Source organism: Grammomys surdaster, unplaced genomic scaffold, assembly GCF_004785775.1.
Source record: "Grammomys surdaster isolate TR1022 unplaced genomic scaffold, NIH_TR_1.0 126219, whole genome shotgun sequence".
Classification (NCBI taxonomy): Eukaryota; Metazoa; Chordata; class Mammalia; order Rodentia; family Muridae; genus Grammomys; species Grammomys surdaster.
The window spans coordinates 5,971,308-5,986,119 of NW_021621022.1; the positions used below are offsets into that span (position 1 = coordinate 5,971,308).

General features: G+C 45.8%; 1 non-coding gene across 1 annotated transcript; it reads left to right on the forward strand.

Moving 5' to 3' along the window:
- Positions 1–2,031: 2,031 nt before the first annotated feature.
- LOC114613546 lies at positions 2,032–2,158 on the forward strand. The gene has a single exon (XR_003710194.1). It is a non-coding gene; the product is annotated as a small nucleolar RNA SNORA71 (small nucleolar RNA).
- Positions 2,159–14,812: the final 12,654 nt, after the last annotated feature.

The following is a 14,812-nucleotide window of genomic DNA, read 5'->3' on the forward strand; positions in this document are numbered from 1 at the left end:
TGGATGACCCTGGGTGCTTCATTCTTTCTATTTTATCTTCCTAGGCTTCTCTTTCTGTTGCTTTAATCTGAATTCTAGGATTACAGGTCCGACAGAGAAACTTGTGACAGAAATCAGAACTACCCACCAAGCAGTGGTGATATCCTTTGGTGCCAACAATTACCTACACCATCAGTTCCAGGTGCTAATCAAAGCCAAGCTCCTAAACCCTCTCTTACCCACATTCTGACCTCCATAAGCCCGCAGCTATGGTGGACACCCCAAAAACAATACTAGGTCTCTAGACTCAGTCTCCCAGTGCAGCCTCCCTGAGAATAACCCTCTCCTCTTTAGCTGCTGCCTTTTCTGTTTGGTCTTCTGAGGCAGGTGATCAGACCTCATCTTGGTGAGACATCCAGAGCCCAAGCAGGACCCTGGCCAGGATTCTAGCACTATGGTTACAGTCTGCCTTCCTCGTTTCTGGATGATAGGCCTCAGTGCTGCCTCCCTGAGTGAACATGTCTTCATTTCTCACGGTAGCAGGCCTGGGGCTACCGTGGCTATGCCATACAGTGAAATGAGCTTGTGTTTCACTGTCAAGCTGCTTCCTAAGGTGGGTGCACCCTATATGGCCCTGCCAGTGGCATGTAGTGTGTGTGAGGGTTTTATTTGTTCTGCATTTGTGCTCACACTGTCCTCAGTGTTAACTGCAGCCACCATACCAAGTATACAATGGAGTCACACAGTGAAGCCACACTGAATCTCCCTAGTGACTGACGGTGCTGCTGATCTTTACAGCTCACCCATCTCATTTGGCTACATAGCCATTGAAAGGAAGTTTACCAAAAACAAAAACAAACAAACAAAAACCCAGAACAAAAAACAACAAAAATTCGAGAGCTAAGCCTGTGACAAAGCTGCTTTCAGAAAGTTAATTTCTATGGTTTGTTCCACAGTACAGAGTTATCATTTAAAACATGTTTTAGTGTGTGCATAGGTGTCTATCTGTATGAATGTGTGTGTTACAGGCTGCTGTGAACTGAACGCCGGTCCTCTAGAAGAGCAGTACTTACTCTCAACCACTGAGCCCTCTCTCAAGCTCTTTATGATTTAGTTAAATGTTTTTAAACTTTTTATGTGTATGAGTGTTTTGTCTGCATGGACATCTATGCACTACATGCATTCCTGGTGCTTGAAGACACCAGAAGGGAGCATCAGATCCTCTAGAGCTGGAGTTACAGCTGATTGTGAGCTACCATGAGGGTGTTAGGAACCCAACTGGGTCATCTGCATAGCAGCCAGGGCTCTTAATTACTGAGACATCTTGCCTATCCCCTTTTTACCATTTTTTTAGTGTTTAAAAAAAATGGTAAAAGAACAGGTAACCTGACCAACAAATGGACAATGATCTGACGACTTTCCAAAAGACACATAAGGTGACTGGTAAATATACGGGAGAGGACGCCCAAAATTTTTAGCCAACTGCAAAATGAAGATTTGCTGAACTGATGTCAGGCAAGGACAATGCCACCCCTCGAAAATAAGAGGATGTTTGCAAAATGTTGCCCTCACACTCCAAGTATTTCCTTGTCATGTTCTTCAAATTATCTTCTGGGGAAAAAAGGTTCAGTTAGTAACATCTAAAAAGCTGTTCTTTGTCTAGTAAGAAAAAAGCAAATATTACAGATCGGAATCTTACTCACTATGGTTTGTTTGTTTTCGGGACAGGGTTTCTCTCTGTAGTTATGGCTGTCTTAGAATTTAACTCAAGAGATTCATTCACCTGCGTCTGCCTCTTGAGTGCTGGGAGTAAAGGCATGCAGCAGTGCTGCCCAGTGTTGCTGTATATTTTGTAACTAAAGCTGTAACCATAGAACATGGCTAAGAAGAAAGACCCTACCCTTTACTTCCAGAATAAGCTGAATCCTTTGCTGTTCCTCATTTCTTTAGTGTCTATGGTCTTCTCAACCCCAAGCTTTCACAGAAAGAAGCAACTAAAACGACAAGATTCCTGCTTACCCCAGTCAGAATAACTTTCACAAAACAAAATGCCCCTGTTTTCAAAAGTGACTGGGGCTGCCATGCCCCAGTCATTGACACTACATGGAGAGGCTGCTGGAGACTGTCCATGTGTTTGGAAGGTTGCTTCCGGCCTTCCCAAACTCTGGTGCTTTTAACTTGCCTTCCTTCTCTCATCCTTTGTATCCTGGCTGCTGACACCAGCCTCATTGGGATCCTTCTACCTGAGAGGCCTAAGGAAGATATCTATGGACCCCAGAGAGCCAAGGAATGGACAGCAAGGCCACTACACAAGGTGAAACTGGAGACAGCGCCCACTTGGAGCATCATGGAACAGCTTTTTACTCTGTGTAATGATTGGCTCAGGGATGAGAGACTCAGCATGCAAAGTCTTGACACCAGCACCTCAGAAGCTATGTCCAGGTCCATCTGCTGTGCCTGGATCTACAGTAATAAGAGATTCTCTGCTGAATTTGTTGGTAACTTTTCTATTACCTCCTCAACAACTGTGCAGTAAACCTTCTAGATAAAAACAACAACAAATAATAATAATGATTTTTCAAGGGTAGGATAGACAAAATACACAATGCTGATGGATAAATTAGTCTGGCCACTGAAGCCAGTTCTTCTTTAAAGAACTAGAAACAGAACCATCATATGACCCATGTATGACACTCCTGGGAATACACCCAAAGGACTCCAAGTGGTTTCCTATGCAGACGTAGACACCTATGTAGATCTCTGCAGCAGTATAACCGTTAAGATGAATGGCCTCAGCCAGTCGGCCTACTGAATGTATTAAGAATGTCACACACACACACACACACACAAACAAACAACTCACACACACCTGGAGTGAAATCTTACCAGCTGATTTTGGGAAAATGGCAGGAAATGTGGATGGACCTGGAAATCATCAAGTTAAACAAGATTAGCCAGATTCAGAAAGACACATGTTGCCTGGTATAGTGGCACGCACCTTTAATCCCAGTATTTAGAAGGCAGAAGCAGGTGGATCTCTGTGACCCCGAGGCCAGCCTGGTCTGTTCCATAGTGAGTTCCAGATCAGCCAGGATTATATAGTGAGAGCCACTCACATAAAATAAACAGAAGAAATGAAGTGCGATGCTTTCTTTGACATGTGTGATCTGGGCGGGGAAGGATGAAAGTAGGAGGAGCACTGCTGCAGGAGAGGATGGGGAGGACATACTGTAGGAGAGGAGGATGGGGAGGACATACTGTAGGAGAGGAGGATGGGGAGGACACTACTGCAGGAGAGGATGGGGAGGACATACTGTAGGAGAGGAGGATGGGGAGGACATTGCTGCATGCACACCCACTCAGAACAAGAACTTTCTCCTCCCCTAATGACCATCAAACTAAGATTCTATTACATCACACTCTTCTTGTGTCTGTAATACGATACAGGAACGGGCCACCATACTCTGCTGCATCAGCATTTTTACTAATTGTCTTTTAGAGATCAAAGCCCAGTGCATACTGCTGCGCCTGATACATTAGGCACTTAATTAATAATAGTAACAATAATACCATGTAAAATTAGTGGTCTAAACTGAATGAATGAAGGAGTGAACCCACACCTGGGTACAACCTCGACAGCACTGTACCTGTCCTCTAGAGGCCGGGCTCCTCCTATACCAGGCTGCTGACTCAGGGAAGACACTGATCTGTCTGGACCTGAGGAAATCAGACACTCCCCTACTTGGGTTTGTCACCTTTGCCTCAGCTGCTGTACCCTGAGAGGCCAGGCCCTGCCATCCCTGGTTGAGTAAACAAACGGCAAGCTGAGGAGGTGTGGCTGAGGAATTCCTTCCTCAGAGACACATGAGGCCCACTCACAGCATGCCAGACTGCCCTGAAGCAGCAATGCCACCATCAGCTGCCGACCGACCAACCGGTCTGCTGACTGCCGGTTGACTCTACAGCATCATCAGAGGTGTCACTGCATAGCCCAGACAGATCCAAATCCAGATCCTCCTTCTTCAGCTTCCTCATTGCTGAGAGGACAGTGGGTGAGCTTGCCTACCTAGCATAAGCTTTTCACATCACACAACCCTGGCAGAAGAGCCAGACTACCAGTCATGTACCAGAACGTTTCCATCAGTCACCGCCCCATCCTTATGTATTTAACTTGGTATGATGACAGATGGCTGTCTTCTTTGTTTTTGTTCTTCTAAACAGGGTTTCTCTGTGTGGCTCTGGCTGTCCTGAATCTCACTCTGTAGACCAGGCTGGCCTAGAACCAGAAATTCACCTGCCTCTGCCTCCTGAGTGCTGGGACTAAAGGTATGCCTGGCCAGATGGCTATTTTCTTAAGAAAGAGCCATCACGGGCATGCTGGAGAAATCCTATGATCTCAAGACTCAGGAAGCTCAGGCAGGAGGATCATAAGTTCCAAGTTAGTCTGAGCTATATATTGAGACAGTGGCCCAAAAAACTAAAATAAGGCGGAGAAAAGGAGAGGCAGGAGAGGAAAGAAAGTGGGCGCACACCTTTAACTCTAGCAATGAAACCTTAAAGAGAGAGAAAGAGAGAGAGAGAGAGAGAGAGAGAGAGAGAGAGAGACAGAGACAGAGACAGAGACAGAGAGACAGAGGGAGACAGAGGGAGACAGAGAGAGAGAGAGAGAGAGAGAGAGAGACAGACAGACAGACAGACAGACAGACAGACAGACAGAGACACTGACATGGCCTCTGACCTGTCTGCAGCCCTGGGCTACATCTTGCTGTCTCTTCCATGTCTTTACCATACTCCTGCCCAATGACCCCAAGAATATGAATGCCACTCATGGTGACAGTGAGTGCAGAGGAAGCACAGCACACTTTACTTGTATGGTTCTCCAGCCACTGAACTCCAGGGGAGCCATCATGATGGCAGTCTTCTGTCACCCAGCCTAAGTGTCTCTATCCAAGCCACTTGCCAAGTCCTAGAGAGGTAGGGATCCAGAGGACTCTAGTGTGGATGCCAAAGCCCCCCACCACCACAAGAGGGTAAAAGTATGTTTGCACAGAGACAGAATACAGAGCTACTTGTAAAGTGTCAGACCTCAGGTCAAGTACAGGGCAGCGATGGAGCCCAGAGGGAAGCTTCACGGGACAGCTGTTATTTTCTTTTCTTCTTGAGGAAACTTGAGGAACCACTTAGTGATACTGTGATTTATAATGACACATCCATCATCCCATTCCCACCCAGTACAGAGCTCCTAAGATGCTTGGAATTCCCTGGATCGTTCACAAGAAGCCCTTTCAGCCCAGTGTATGCTAATGAGGTGACTACGGGGAGTAGGGAGCTGGGTCCTGGGAACCAAGTGTCACCAGAAGCCTGGAAGGTCCAGCCCTACCCGCAACTAGGGAGGTAGAGGCAGGCAGTTTGAGTCAACTTCCAGGGGCCAAGAAGCCCATGACTCACGCCCAGGGAATGAGTCTCCCTAAAGGAGGGGGTTCAGCTTTCAGATGAGCACATGGGGTGCTGGCAGGGAGGAACTCCAGGGAGGCAGTGCCACACCCCCAAATGCTAAGCAATCACCCATTTACTGAACTGATAACCCCTGGACCTTTTGAAAAGTAATTTCCCATTGTGTGTGAACAAACGCACTAATGGCAGTCAGAAGACAACTTGTGGGTGTTGGTTCTCTCCATCAAACTTACAGACCAAACTCAGGCTGGCCAGCACAGTATCTTTCCTTCTAACCAGTGGTTCTCACCCTTCCTAACACGGCAGCCCTTTAATACAGTTCCTCAGTGTTGTGGTGACCCCCAACCATACAATTATTTTGTTGCTTTCACAACTGTAATTTTGTCACTGTAGTGAATTATAATGTAAATATCTGGTATGCAGGCAATCTGATATTCAACTTCAAAGGGGTCATGACCCACAGGCTGAGAACCACTGTCTAAGCCCTCTCACCACCACCACCATCCTTTCTCTTTGAAAGAGGGTATACATTTTCCAGGTTGGCCTTGAACTCATTCTATAGTCCAGAGTGCCCTTGGACTTGTGATCCTCCTGCCTCAGCCTCTAAAGTACTTAGAATGATGGGCCTTGTCATTGGCCTTGTCATGTAGCCTTTATAATAAATTGTTATCTGAGGCTGGCAGTATACCTCAATAATATGCTTTCATGCTCAGGACCCTGGGTCTAAGCCCAAGAACAGAGAGGGGGGAGCGGTGGAGGCTTCTCTGGGAACCTCTGATTTGCAGCCAGTCAGCCAGAAGGTGACACTAAGTTTTGAAGCTGCGGGCAGACTACTGGGATCTGTGTCACCTCAGTGTAGTACAGAGCTGATTTCAGACACAAGTTGCCCAGCTGGCTCTGGAGAATGGGTCACTGTGGGAAAATCCACCCCAAGTGGTATCATAAATAAACTACGGGCCGGGCAGTGGTGGCGCATGCCTTTAATCCCAGCACTTGGGAGGCAGAGGCAGGTGGATTTCTGAGTTCGAGGCCAGCCTGGTCTATAGAGTGAGTTCCAGGAGAGCCAGAGATACACAGAGAAATTCTGTCTTGAAAAAACAAAAACAAACAAACAAAAAACAAATAAACCGCAGACAGTAGTTGACACAGGACAAAAACCATGATGTTTCCTTTTAAATTTCCACCAAATAGGCTCTGTAAACAGGGGGGAAAAATCAATATTACCCAATCCCAAGTGCTGAGGATGGAGCCCATGGCCTCCACACTAAACAAGGTCTACCACTGTGTTGCACCCCCAGCCCCACAGGGACATCCCTAACTAAGTGTATTTCCTGTGATGAGGTGGTTTGGGTTCTGCATCAACCTCCAGATCCCATCCCATCTGCACACCTTCTTGCAGAATGACTTTCCCCACTTCTAGGCATCCTCAGGATGCAGTCCTGGTTGGCCTAGTGGCCTGCTTAACCTAGTAGATGTGGGAGCCAGGAGCTTGTGTGGCACTGAAGCCTTGGCAACAAGAGAGAGGCCTTTCCATGTGTCTGGGAAGCTGAAGGCATCTGACATCTGACATCTGGGAGGTCCTGTGGTGAGTGCTGGTGGCTTCAGCTAAGGACGGTATCCACAGCCAGGACAGATCTCACTGGTCTTCCTCAGCAGAGGTCCTATCTGGACTGAGTAGCAGCAAGACTTGGGGGTGGGACTTAGTAGACTGAAAACGTGACAAGAATATTTGTTAAAACTGACCTGTGCCCTTCCCCTAGCCTTGAGCAGGCCTAAGAGATGAGACCTTGTTTACCACAATAGACCAAACAATAGGACTCTGGAGGTATGGCCTGGGCATTTCCTGCCCTTGGCAGAGGCAGTGCTTGCTTTGGCCTTGGCGACTTTCTGGCTGCCTGTAGCCTGGTACACGAGCTTGTTTTGAGACATCTCTGGCCCCCAATTACCTATGGATTCCTCTCACCTCCAGCAGGATGGTTTCTGCTCACCCCCAGCCGGCTGAAGCAAGAAGGAACTCTGGGGGTGGGGGTGGGCTATCCCCTTTAAATTGAAAGCTGAACATTAAAGCATTGAGCCTCTGATCAGAAACCTTTGTCCTGGCTTCATCTCTTCCCGCCCTCCTGTCCCTTCCCAGCCTCTCTTTCAGGTGAACCCGGTGGACTGTGGCCGAAGGCCCTCAACACTGACCCTTCTGTCTAACTAGCTCTAATGAGTTACTAATATCCTCCACCTAGAACCGTGATTCTTTTTTGCCTCTTACAATGACACGTGAACCCTGCAGAGCAGAGGCCTGAACCCTAGGAAGGAGACTGCCAGACAAACTGGAAGAGGTAACAGAACTAGAGAATGAATATCACCTACCATCATTATTGCCCTACGTTTGGAGTTGTTTGGGGGTACTTCAGGAGTATAAATAGTGTACAATACCTCTGCTGCCAGAGAATAGTCTCCAGGAAAGAGTTATAAACGCGCAACACTGATGGCTCTCTCACGACTATGTGTAAATGTATGGGCTGACGAGATGTTCTAGAGCTCACAGACAGGCCTGGGGGCATAGGGAGAAACTGAGATGGGAGCGGGGCCAGGGCAGGATGAAAACAATTCACTGGGTGGGGGTGGGGGGTCCCTTAGTGTGGTCTTAGGACAAAGAAGTACAAACATAGCAGCCTGGGCACATGGTGTGGGGCGGGGCTGGGGGACGCTCCACTGTCATTTATTTTACCCAGTGCAGCCTGATTCTTGGGGAGCTAAGCAACACTAGCAAAGCCTGCTTGGCACTACACTGGGTAAAGCTTTAAGGAAACACAGGCTCTCCAGGGAAATGTGTCTTTCACCAAAGCTGGGCCCTTGAGAAGGAGAAATCAAGGTGGGACCTGATTTAGAAGGGCTTTCCTGACCCTTGGTTTAGAAGGCAGACACTGCCACACTGGCGGCTCCATCCTGACTGCTCCATCAAGCATGATACTTCCTAGCTTCTGTGCACAGCTCCAAGGTCAGCCCCAAGTGAGGCAACACTTGGCTGAGGTTTCTGCCAGTTCATGAGACACACGGCTCTTGAGGAAGATCCATGACAGGAAGTCTCTCTGGGAAGCCAGATTTCCCAGCCCTCCTTCTCCACTCCCTTTGAAGGTACCAGGTCTCCGGCCAGCCTGCTTCCTGATTCTTCCCTGTCATTCCACAGTGCCCAGGGCTAGGGTGGGGAAGTGGATCCATTACACTCCTCAGAAATGATGACCACATCCAGCCACTAAGTGCTTCAACTTGGGAGGGACTATTTTAGGCTGCACCTGCCCTAAGGAAAGATAAACAGCCTTACCCTTAATTTACATGTGGAAAGCCTGAGTCAAGGCACTAACTTAACCAAGGCATCCTTAGCACTCCAGTGACTCAGTGAGGCCAACACGCCACCAAACCAAGCAGACAACTCTGTGCCTCGAGGCTCTGCTGTGTGCACAGATATGAGGGCTGGCCAGAACAAGCACTTCCTACTGTGGTCCTACCTGAATGCAGCCCAGCATCACTAGGCTAATAATGCTGGAATCCTAGCTAAGTGTGGTGGCTCAGGCCTGTAATTACAGTATTCAGATTTAGGCAGGAGGATCTAGAGTTCAGGTCAACATGGGCTACATATCAAGATTAAGACCAACCTGAGCTATATGGAGAGACCCTTTCTGGGGATACGATTTTGCCTGGAATATTGCTTAGGAGTCCCTGCATAGGATGCAAGACCCCAAGTTAAATCCTCTGGATACAGAAACAGAGATGATGGATGGATGGGATAGAGATAGATAGATAGACAGACAGACAGAAGACAGACAAATATAGATACCTCCTGAATGCACCAGACTTGCTAATACAAGTTTACTGATTCTGTGGTTTAATTTTCCTGAAACAAAGTACCAAGTGAGCCTGGACATTTTGTTCCAACTCTTTTATGGTAAAGCATCCCTGACAGGGCTTCTGGGTAAAGGCTAGAAGTAAATGTTTGCCAGTGAAGCAGGAAGCTTTAGGTTCAATCCAGAATAATCTTTAAAAAAAAAAAAAAGTAATTCTGAAATATCAACAGATTGAAGCTTCCACTCACTGTAGATCCAGCCCAGAAGGGTCAGATACCCAATCCCAGGTATCAGGGAGAGGCACTATTCAGATTCAGACATCTGTCTACTTGGATTTCTTATCCTATCACCTAATCACCTATCACCTAAAAATGAGTCCTAACAGGACTCATTTTTGATATAACACAACAGGTTACCCTGCAAAGGTGAGAAAGAAATAAGATGAGGGAATGAAGGAGGGGGTCAGGGAAGGAGACAGAAAGAACAGCATGGAAACTGAAAACATACCAAACATACCTAGCAATAAATGATTTACATTACAAAATCACATGTAGCTTCACCATGGGGCTCCTGCTGTATAGAGTTACCAGAACCACTTACATTTCCACTTGCTTAATTAAAAACCCATCTTGGCTGGAAAGATGGCTCAGCAGGTAAAGGTACCTGCTGCCAATCTGCTGTCCAAAGTTCAATTTCCAGAACCCACATGGTAGGAGAAAACTGATTCCCTCAAGTTGTGTATACACACACACACACAAAGGAAAAAGTCAAGCAGTGGACCTACTATGAAAAACAGTAAAGAGAAAGTTAAACAGAATTATTGTATGACCCAGAAATACCATATGAGTGGATACTAAGAGGAACTGTACAGGGGATCTCCAAGAGCTATGAGCATACCCACAGTCTTTGCAACATACTGGCAACAATACCCAAGTGGGCACTGAGGTCCTACCAGACAATATGCTCATCACCCTTCACCCACAACGGTGAGACAAAAAATGTCTCATATTCAAGGGTGTTAGGGATTAAGGAATATTTTTATGGATTTCACTGATGGAACATCTTAGGGCTGGAGAGACAGTTCAGAGGTTAAGAACCAGTGAAGACCTGGGTTTGATTCTCAGTACCCACATGGCAGCTGACAACTGTAATTCTAGTTCCAGGGGATCTGATACCCTCTCCTGGACTCCACAGGTACTACATGCACATCATGTATAAACACAGAAAATAAAAACAAATAAATGAAATCTTCACAGATGGAATATCTTTAATCTGGTTCAGAAACCCCACACATGGATCTCTGAGATGGCTCAGCAGGTAGAGGGTACTTGTCACCAAGCCTGACACCGACAACCTGAGTTCTATGTTCTATCTGAGACTCACCTGGTGGAAGGAGACACACACACACACACACAAAGAGAGAGAGAGAGAGAGAGAGAGAGAGAGAGAGAGAGAGAGAGAGAGAGAGAGAGAGAGAGAGAGAGATATGAAATATCTGGATAAACAGTAGACTAGATACTGCCTCCATAGTAAAGAATTACAATGAGTAAAAACAGACTATTCCAAAGGAAGGTGAAACTTTGGGGGAAAAAAAAAATCACAAAGGTAGTGCCAGAAGAGCTGAGCAGTGAACAGAAAGAGATGGGTGAGCCAAAAGGAAGTAAGGCAAGCTAAGCACACCTCCAGACATGGCTCCCTAGCAGGGGAGAATCAAAAGCCTCATTGAGAAGGAAAGCCAGGGAGCCCTGTAAAGAGGCTGACAGTGCACCGTCCTGTGGTGGGTTTTGGTGAGACAGTGATTTCTTTGGCCAATGGGTCTACAAGTGAAGAGGAATTGCATTCTATGGGAGCCTACTGTTTAAAACTGAGTCACCCTGGGGACTGGGAACAAGGAACCACCATGGGTCAGGGAGGTGTAATCTCTCCTGTCAGAGCTGTTGGGTGAGGCAGCGCTGGGAGGCAGGTGTGGAGAATGTAGGGCTAGGTATGGACACATCAACACATGCAGGTGGCTGGAAGTTCAGCTCAGACAGTGAAGTAAGAGAAAAAGGTGGCCCTGATCTTAGTGGCTTGGAGCAGACACCATCAACTGAGAATAACCTGGGTCTGAGGGCCTGAGCCCTAGGCCAGCAGGATCAACCTGTGGAGCCTGAGAACCTGTAAACTGCAGCTGACCCCTCCAGCAGGAAGACCACCATTTAAGAGGTTTGGATATAGAAGTCAGGTCTTACACTTGTACACATCACAACATTCTGACTACTTCCCTAGCTCTAAAACCCTGAAAGAACCCTTTAGCAGTGACCTTAGGAACCCCAAAAGGTAGGATCTGGAGAGTTGCTGACAGGATGTTATGGAGAAGGGAAGCTACTAAAGTAAAGACAGCTCTGACAACCATCAGATGCCAGCACTAAAGGCTCAGCACCACTATAAACAACGGGAAAGGTAAGAACAGGTGAGCTCAACTTCCTTCTGCTCCCTGAGCAACTAAGTGGCAATCTCCAATTTTCTTTTTTTTTTTTTTTTTTTTGGTTTTTCGAGACAGGGTTTCTCTGTGTAGCCCTGGCTGTCCTGGAACTCACTCTGTAGACCAGGCTGGCCTCGAACTCAGAAATCCACCTGCCTCTGCCTCCCAAGTGCTGGGATTAAAGGCGTGCGCCACCACCGCCCGGCAATCTCCAATTTTCAAGGGTCCAGAAACCTGCTCCAACAATATTAAGTTACAAGAGTAAAACATCAAGTCACTGACAAAAGAAAACATAACATCAGATTTCTAATTAGCAACTATAAAAACCAGGAAAGTATGGAACAATGTTCAAGCCTTAGAAGTTACTCTCAATCAAGGGTGTAATAATACCCATGTAATACCCAGCCAAGCTATTCCTTCTAACTCCATGAGAATGACACTCTGCTTGCTGTGCTGAGAGGGCAGCCACCTTTTAACTGACAAGAAGATAAGGACATGGTCAAGGTAAATACAAACTATGGCAGTTCATGGCCACTAGGACCACTCTTCAGAAGATACTTAAAGGGGACAACACATACAGAGGAGCAAGATAGACAAGAAAAGAATCTGTTTCTTAAAATGAACAAAGAGCAAAGGAGAGCTAGGTTAGGAATACATCATGTCTAACATGCTGAACCAGCAAACACATAATATTAACAGGGGAGAAGGGGAAAGGAAAGTGAGAAGGCAGAGGGAGGGGAGGGGGAGGAGGAGGGGAGGGGGAGAGGAGGGCGGGGATAGCAAGGGGGGAGGGGGAGGGGGAGAGGGAGGGAACCAAAAAACCAAGCCCAACCAACCAGAAAAACAAATAAGAAAATCAAAGCAATTGGTAAACATGTCTCAACAATAACCTTAAATGTGAATGGTTCAACTTGACAAGAGATGTAGATGCTGATTAGATTGAAAAGCAAGATCCACCTGCTGGAGTCTCAAAAATCAAAAACAAAAACAAACAAACAAACAAACAAACCTTTACTAGTCATAGGATGGAAGTCAACTTATCAAATGAAACCCCAAAATGAATGTGCACAGCTCTTCTGACCCCTTATTATGCAGACTTCAAACCAAAATTAATCAGAAGAAAAATCTACCAAGATATAGCAATTATAAATATATGCACACCACGTGCTGAGGCTCCGAATTCCATAAAATATACACAAGCAGGCATAAAAGGTCACCATCAGTCCAGAAGTCACTGTGCTATTTCAAAATCCCAAGCTCGCCACTGTATAGGCCATCCAAAGTAAAAGTCAACAAAGACCTCAGTTAAATTACACCATAGACCACATGGACTTAACATCCACAAGAAGTTCCATCCAACAGATATAGGATACACATTCTCTAAGCAGCCCACAGAACGTTTCAAAACAGACCACAGCCTAAAGTCTCAACAAACACATAAACCCACCTACCTTCAGCCACCTAATCTTTAGCAAAGTGTCAAAAACAAACGGGGATGAGGGGAGACTCAATAAATGATGCTAGGAAGGCTGGGTATTCACGTGTGAAGTAATGAGACTAAAATCTGTACCTCTCTCAGTGCACAAATATTACTCTAATACAGTAATATTGTCAGGCCAAAGACCTTCCTGTGAGATGTGAGATGCTTAGGAAGCAACATAAAGCACGGGCAAGAACTTGCCAAAAAAAGACTCCAAGAACACAAGAAGAGAGCTCAAGAACTAAAAAGTGGCACTGCATAAAATTAAAGAGCTTCTGCACAGCAAAGGAAATGATCAGAAGAGAGAGATGGCTAACAGAATGAGAGAAACCCTATGCCACCCTACAGCAAAACAGGAGTTGAGGTCTAGAATATATTAAGTACTCCAAAACATGAATACCACCACCCACCCAACAAATGAGTTGACTGGACAGTTTTCAAGGGAAAAAAATGTGAAATTAATTTGTAACTCTTGATTTTTCTTCTGGCCCCTTAGTTCCCATCAATGACTCTAAGACTAATTGGTTATTATTAAATGCCTAGGCCATAAGCTTTGGCTCATTTCTTGACTAGCTTATAACTTAGTTAACTCATTAAACTATTCTATGGCTACCATGTGGTTAGTGAACTCTGCTTTAGTCCTGGCCTTTTTCCTTAGGCTCCTCAGTGTCTCCTTCCTGGTTAATGCCCATCATCTTGGTCTGTCTCCTACCTCGTCTCTCATGGCACTCCCTGTGTCTCTTTTTTATCTGTTACTATTCCCCAGAATCCCCTCTCTTCCTGCAAGTGTCCCATACCTCCTATTTCCTGCCTCAGCTCATTGGCCGTCAGCTTTTTTAATGAAAGATGTTTATAAGAGATTCTCTCTACAAAGAAATATAGGTGACCAGTAAATATCTCAACAACTGTTCAACATTCTTAACCACTGGAGTAATGCAAATTAAGTTTAGCTGAAACTAACAGACTGGCTGAACCAAATGAACATAAATCGCAGTGAGGCTGTGTACAGACGGGAAGACTTAGCCACAGGTAGACGTATAAACTGAAACGTGGAGGCTGTTACAGATCTGATAAACCCTAACATTTCTGAACTCACAATGACCAAAACTTAATTCAAAAGCATCACACAAGGAAGTGAAGATGTTTTGGGAAGTGCTCCTAAATTGTTTTGTGCAACTTCACCCAAGCCTTCGTTCCAAATACACAACATATGTCCTCTGCACTAGCACATCACTACTAACTGCCTGAAGCATGCCAACTGCCTGAAGCACTTTGTCAGACTCCGAGACTACTGTGTGTTACAAACTGCAGTGATCTTACTACACATACAAAGTTCTCTGCTCTGTGGAAAATACTTTCAATAATCTACCACCATTCTTTACCATGTTAGTATCAAAGTAGTGTTATCTTTGTAGGATATTTGACTTTTAAAATTGCTGTTTGAGTTGCTGACTTGTTTCAGTTTTACAAATGTTAAAATGATTTTGGAGTACTGTGGTGACTAAAGAATGGGAAGAGGCTAAAGAAATGGCTCAATGGTAATAAGTTTGTATAGCCATGAGCACCGGAGTTCAAATCACAGACACCATGTCTAAAGGC